We start from the raw sequence: 7,222 nt of genomic DNA on the forward strand, positions 1-7,222 counted from the left end.
GGCAGACCTCTAACCCTTGCTAGGGAGAGACAAAGATATAAAATGTAACCAAAATGTTAAAAAAAAAAAAATTTATCAGGTGTCGGGCAGGTGGGAGGGGGGAGGAGGGGATGGGTATATACATACATGATGAGTGCGATGAGCACCACCTGGGGGATGGACATGCTTGAAGCTCTGACTCGAGGGGAGGGGGGGAACAAGGGCAATATATGTAATCTTAGCATTTGTACCCTCATAATATGCAGATCAACACCAAAGTGGACATATAGGAAAAACATTTATTGGGTGTCAGGCAGGTGGGAGAGGGGAGGAGGGGATGGTATATACAAACACAATGAGTGAGATGTGCAACTTTTGGGGGATGGTCACGCTTGAAGCTCTGACTTGAGGGGGTGAGGGGGGGCATGGGCAATATACATAACCTTAACATTTGTACCCCCATAATATGCTGAAATAAAAAAAATAATAATAATAAAAATAATAAAATAAAATAAAAAATAGCCAAAATCAAAAGGCATACATCAAATTAGTATAAATATTCACAACAAATATAATATGGCTGATAGCTTTCCTCTATAAACAACCCCTATGAATTGATTAGATAAACAAAGAGCAAATAATCTACACTAGAGTCACCAATATCACAAAAAATCCAAGTTATTGGGTGATTTCACCTACAAATTGTTGCCATAGTCTGAGCCCTGGGGACAAGTCACAAAACCAGGAAGGGTGGAGTTGGGACTGGATCTCATGTCTTCTAAGCAATATTGCTTCTATTTATAGCCACTTATAAGATTATCATGAGTAAGGACAAATATTGTTTAGGAAAAGGCAAGTAGGGAAGTAAAATATTCTGATTTGGTCTGACTCACCTTAAAACCAGATTCTCTTCCTTGGTCTCTTGCAATTGCCCAGGTCCTTACCTCTCTCTTATTCAATTATTCTTCAAATATCAATTGAGCACTATCTGCCAGGTGTTGTTCTAGGTGCTGGAGGCACAGTAGAATCAGCAACAACAATGAAAAAACTCGTGCACTCAAAGAGCTAATGGGAAGAAAAACAGCTAATGGAAAAGCTAGCGGAAGTCCAGGCTGAGAGAATAGCTGTTGCAAAGACACTGAGGTTGATTCTCCCTATGGATTATTGATGAGGCCTTCGCTTAAGCCCTTTTTGGAGAACACACACGCGCGCACACACACACACACACACACACACACACTTTTTTTCTGCAAAGAAAGATGCATGTAAGATGGGGGATTCATACAATGAAATAATAGTATGCAGTACTTGGAAGGAAGACCCTAGATACACACATAGTAACATGGATAGATCTTTAAAAATATGCAGAAGGGAAAAAGTAAGAAACAGTATAAGATCTATATGGCAAAGCACCATTTTGGTAAAAAGAAAGTATGTGTATGGGATATTGGAATCCAGGCTTTTCACTGTTGGAAAAAGAATTTACAGATAAATAAGAAAGAAAGGCAACAATGAACCTAGTGATGCTGGACCACATTTTGGGTAGAACGTTGGATAGTATCCCATTTTATGAATCGTTGATAATTTATATATCCATGTAGCTTCGATTCCTATAATCATTGGTTACCTACTATATGCAGGCACTGTTCTAGGAGCTAGGTTATTGATGAACATTTGGGTTATTTCCAGTGCTTTGCTAGTATAAGTAGTGCTGGTGTGTCTTCTGATGCACATATTGAAGAGTCTCTCTATGGTGTAGATTCAGGAATGAAATCCTGAGTCAAAATGTGTGAATATCTTTAACACTCACCAGCTAATTTCAACTTGTTTTCCCAAGTGTCTGCATCAATTATATTCCTTCAATCAGTGGACAAGGGTTGAATCATCACATCTTCCCCTATTATTGATATAACCAGATTTAAATTTTTGCCTGTATGATAGATGTAAATTGGTATGTCATTGTGAGTTTAATCTACATTTTTCTAATTACCAATGAAGTTGAATGTCTTTTCAATATTCACTGGTAATTTGGTTTCCTCCTCTAAGAACTGCTTGTTTCAAATCTTTTGCCCACTGTTCTATTGGACTGTTTGCCATTTTGATGCCTTTTAGAGCTCTATATTTTTTAAAATGACATTTCTAACTTATGGCAGAAATAAAATTGTATGTTATATTGATTTTTATATATAGAATTTTTGCTAAACTTTCTCATTAATTACAATGGTTAATAACTGGGTCTTTTGTGTTAAGTAGAAAATCTTATCATTTATAAAGAATGACAGTTTTATATTTTCCTTCCTGATCATAATATTGATTTTTGCTCCATTATGAGCCTGGTTAAGACCTTTATTCGGTCTTGGGGGTTTGTCTTTTAATTGATCTTAAATGGCATACTTTGAATGTTTTACCCTGGATAGCTCTTATCCCAAATATCTACCTAGCTAACTCTCTAAGCTTGTTCAAGTTCTTGCCCAACTAGTGCTTTCCTGATGAAACCTACCCTGACTACTCTATTCTAAAATACAACTTGCCACCGCTCTTCAGCACCCTGGAATTCTTTTGCCCTGTTATATTTTCCCCAAAACATTCATTACCTTCCAATATAGCATATGTTTTACTTATTTATTGTTTTTATCATCTACTTTCCCTCAACCTATGAAAATATATCTGACTCATAGTCAGCACTCAACAAATATTAATTAAATGCATGAATAAGTGGAAAGTGTTTGGCAAAGTAACTGTCTGGCTTAATGGAGTGAATACTCAATAAATGGTATAAATGATTAAGAAAAAGTTCTATGATAAATTATCATTGGGCTCCATAAGGGGAGTCATAGTATAAAAGACAGCTATTAGCCACCCCTAAAATGTTACATACCTAAACTACTTTGCATACACACACACACACACACACACACACTGCCTCTCACTCACTTAACCCAAGCAACAAGGTATTACTGCTATATTGTCTGTTTGCATTTAGTCCCATTCTCATACTCCTAACTCCTTGCATACAAGGTTCCAGTCAGAATCTACTCTGAGAGGCACTGCTACAAGATAAGGAAGCCAGAGGGATCTATTGTTTTTCTGGCACTGGCAGAGGAAGGCTAGTGGTGACTTTAGGGGTAGGAAGGTCCCTCCAACTTTCTTGGACACCACATTTCCCTGTTACACTCAAACTCTGGGGCATCAGGAAATCTCTGGTCTTGGCACAGCTCCTTGGACAGTCTTGATTCCTCAGTGGTACCCATAGTTCTTGACCTTTGTCCTTTAGACATTAAATACACTAGTCAGCACCTAATTCCAGCATTAGATGCCTTATTTCTTAAAGTGCTAATAGTGGTTTCTCTTTAATTGGCTGTTCTTGATAGATATAGGAAACAAAGCAGACAATATCCTGCCTTCACTTAGCTTCTAATAGAAAGATATATGGTCAAGGGAATAGGCAACACCACAGAGCATGGTGGGTTCATCTGTCAGTCAGTTAGTTCATTAATCAGTCACTCAATAAAAATTTGTGAGAACCCACACCAGGGTCCAAGGCACTGTGCTAAGAAATATGAAGAAATTTGGCTCAGTGTCTGGAAGGAAAAGAGATATCGAACAAATAATGAGGAATGAATAAACAATTCAAGGCAATGTGTGCTCAAAGGAGACATTCAGGATACTAGTGCCTCTGAGCACCTAAAGTGTGTCTAGGCACCATGGCAACTGACCAAGTATAAATGGCTCAAGATGAAGAACCCACTGGGGTTTTGGGCCCTATTGTGGGAACAAATAAAGAGTATTAGGTGAGAATCAATTCGGAAATTGTGGAGTAAGGAAAAATAAGGATTACAAATCAATAACTTAAACTTCCACCTTAAGAAACCCCCAATAAAGAAGAGTTACTTAAACCCAAAGCAAGCAGAAAAGAAGAAATAATACAGATTAGAGTGGAAATAAATAAAACAGAGACTACAAAGACAACAGAGAAAAATCAAATCAAAAGTTAGTTTTTTGAAATGATCAAGAAAATTGACAATTTTTAGGTAGACTGACCAAGAGAAAAGAGAAAAGGCTCAAATACTAAAATCAGGAAGAAAAAAAGGACACCTTTATCTATTAAAAGGACTATAAGAGAATACTATGAATAACAGAATGCCAAAAATGTAGATGATCTAGAAAAAATGGATAAATTCCTAGAAAGACACAACTATCAAAACTAACTTAAGAATAAATAGACATTGAACTGTCTAAATAGGTAAATAGTATGGTATATGTATTACATATCAATAAAGCTGTTATGGAAATTAAAAAGAAAACCTGAAACTCCTATCAAAAAAGGAAACAGAAAATCTGAATAAATTCATAGTAAGTGAAGAGATTGATGAGTAAAACACTGCCTACAACCAGAAAACAAAAGCTCAGGTGCACAATATTTCACTAGTGATTTCTAACAATCACTTAAAGAAGAATGAATACCAAGCATTCTCAAACACTTCCAGAAAATGGAAGAGGAAGTAACACTTTCCAATTCATTTTATGAGGGTAGTATTATAGTATTATCATGATGAATCCAGGCAGAAGCATTGCAAAAATAAAAAAAAAAAACAGACCAATGTCCCTTAAGAATGTAGAAGCAAAAATTCTCAAACCAAATGCAGTAGCATATAAGAGGATTATACACAATATTAGTTAGCTAGGACTGCCATAACTAAATACCGCAGGCTGGAGGGCTTAAACAATAGAAATTTATTTTCATATACTCCTAGAGGCTAAAAGTCTGAGATTGAGGTGTTGGCAAGGTTGATTTCTTCTGAGGCCTCTCTACTTGGCTTGTAGATGGCCTCAGATGAAATATGTCTTCACATAGTCTTCCCTCTATTTTTATCAGTGTCCAAATTTCCTCTTCTTATAAAAACACCATATTGTATCAGGACCTACTCTAATAACCACATTTTTACTTACCACTTGAAAGACCCAAATACAGATCTTGCAGTTCTTACAAATTGTATAAATTACCTCTTTAAAAACCCAAATATAAATTTCCAAATATAGTTACATTATGAAATTGGCATTAAGACTTCAACATATGAATTTTTGAGGGACACAATTCAGCCCTTAACAATGACCAAGTAGAATTTATACCAAGAACTCAAGATTGGTTAAATATATGAAAATCAATGTTGTACACCGTATTATTAGAATAAAAGCAAAGACTACATGATCAACTCAATAGAAAAATCATATAGAGGATCAGGGCCAAGATGGCAGACTAAAAGCAGCTGGCACATGCTGCTGTCTAGGAAAGAATTGGAAACTGCAAGTAGGTGCTCACCTATGAATGGACCCCCTTGGAGAGAGCATTGTAAATTATTAGAGAACTGACAGGAGACTCTCAGAGTGAAGGAGATGAAGATGGGATCAAAGGATGGCTTTGCTAATGAACTATCTAACAGAAAAATATAAACTATCTAAACTTGCTGTTTCCAAAATTAATGGCAGGGCCATTTTTTTTAAACTTATTGTTCTTAAAATTAATTACTTATCTTTTGAGATTAACTAATTGCCTACTGGAAGTATTTTCACAGCATCTGAAAAGAGCTGAACAAAAAGGAGTGTAAATCTCCGTCCTTGGCACCCTCCAGACCAGCAGACCAGCCTGACCACATTCCAGAGGAGAGTGATAAGCCAGGCTTCACAGAGAAAAGAAAAAGAAAAAAAAAATAGACACAGGCAGGGCGTGGTAGCTCACTCCTGTAATCCTAGCACTCTGGGAGGCTGAGATGGGAGGATCGCTCAAACTCAAGAGTTTGAAACCAGCCTGAGCAAGAGCGAGACCCCCATCTCTACTAAAAATACAAAGAAAATAATTGGCCAACTAAAAATATATAGAAAAAATTAGCCAGGCATGGTGGCACATGCCTGTAGCCCCAGCTACTAGGGAGGCTGAGGCAGGAGGATCACCTGAGCCCAGGAGTTTGAGGTTGTTGTGAGCTAGGCTAATGCCATGGCACTCTAGCCAGGGCAACAGAGTGAGACCCTGTCTCAAAAAAAAAAAAAAAAAAAAAAAGAAAGAAAGAAAAAAAAAAAAGAAAAGACACAGCTCATGCACAGCCTCTTCTGTTATTAGCTGACAGCCATGACTATTTTTTTCCCTTTCTCTCTGTCCCCATAAAAATGGCAAGCCACTTGGCCTCAGTGCTGGCACGCTCCCCTCTTCCTTTCATGTGCTGCACCTCCTTCCCCCCCCCTCTCAGAGAAAGAAAAATAAACTTTTTACTTCTTTATATCCTAATCTTTGTCTTGAGAATTCTTTCTCAATCCTGCGTATGAACTCACATCCTAACACGGGGAGTTCCACTCACCAAGACAGGAAGGTACTTGGGGGAGACCCCTACACATGGGGAAGTGATAAAGGAGAGAATCCCAGGGCCCCACAATCCCCATGAAGACACTCAAACTAGAGCTGTGAGCCCCCTTCCCTCCACTGCTTGCATCCCTACTATTTAGGGAACTGCTTAGAGACTATATAGTAAAGTTACAATAGAGAGTAGGCTCAGCAGGGACCCACTGGCCTCCGTTTGGGTTGCTGCATTCTGAGCTCTTGGTCTGGAGCTCCTGGTCTGAACAGGGATGGGCTTTGCTGCAACTTCCCCTACATCACAACTTGCCAGGCCCAGGAGGGAGCAGGGAGAGAAGACACTCTCACACACCTGTGACTGGGAGGAGACCCACACCCCTGCCCTGCCACAGAACCACAGTGCTCTAGAGGTCCCACAGTAGCAACCTCAGGAGGACCTGTGTGGGGAGAGAGCCCCAGCCATCCAACAGCCCAGCCCCCGTGGACTGCTCACAGACCAATGAAACAAGCTCCATGGTCCTGTGCATCACCGCAGCACCCCTGAAGATCTGGGTGCCAAATGGAGGTCCACGCCCCTGCAGACCCAGGAACCAACCAGCACGCCACACCCCTGAGGTCCTGCCTGCTGACCATAGGAACAAGACCTGGGGCCCCAGGCTTGAGGTTAGGGATTGCAAATTAGTACAACATCTATGGAAAGCAGTATGGAGATTCCTCAAAGAAATAAATGTAGACCTACCACTCAATCCATCAATCCCACTCTTGGGTATTTACCCAAAGGAAATGAAGCCATTTTATAACAAAGACAGCTGTACTTGAATGTTTATGAAAGCATAATTCACAACTGCAAAGATGTGGAATCAACCTAGGTGCCCATGAATTCATGAGTGGATAAAG

Source organism: Microcebus murinus, chromosome X (assembly GCF_040939455.1).
Source record: "Microcebus murinus isolate Inina chromosome X, M.murinus_Inina_mat1.0, whole genome shotgun sequence".
In the NCBI taxonomy this organism is placed as follows: Eukaryota; Metazoa; Chordata; class Mammalia; order Primates; family Cheirogaleidae; genus Microcebus; species Microcebus murinus.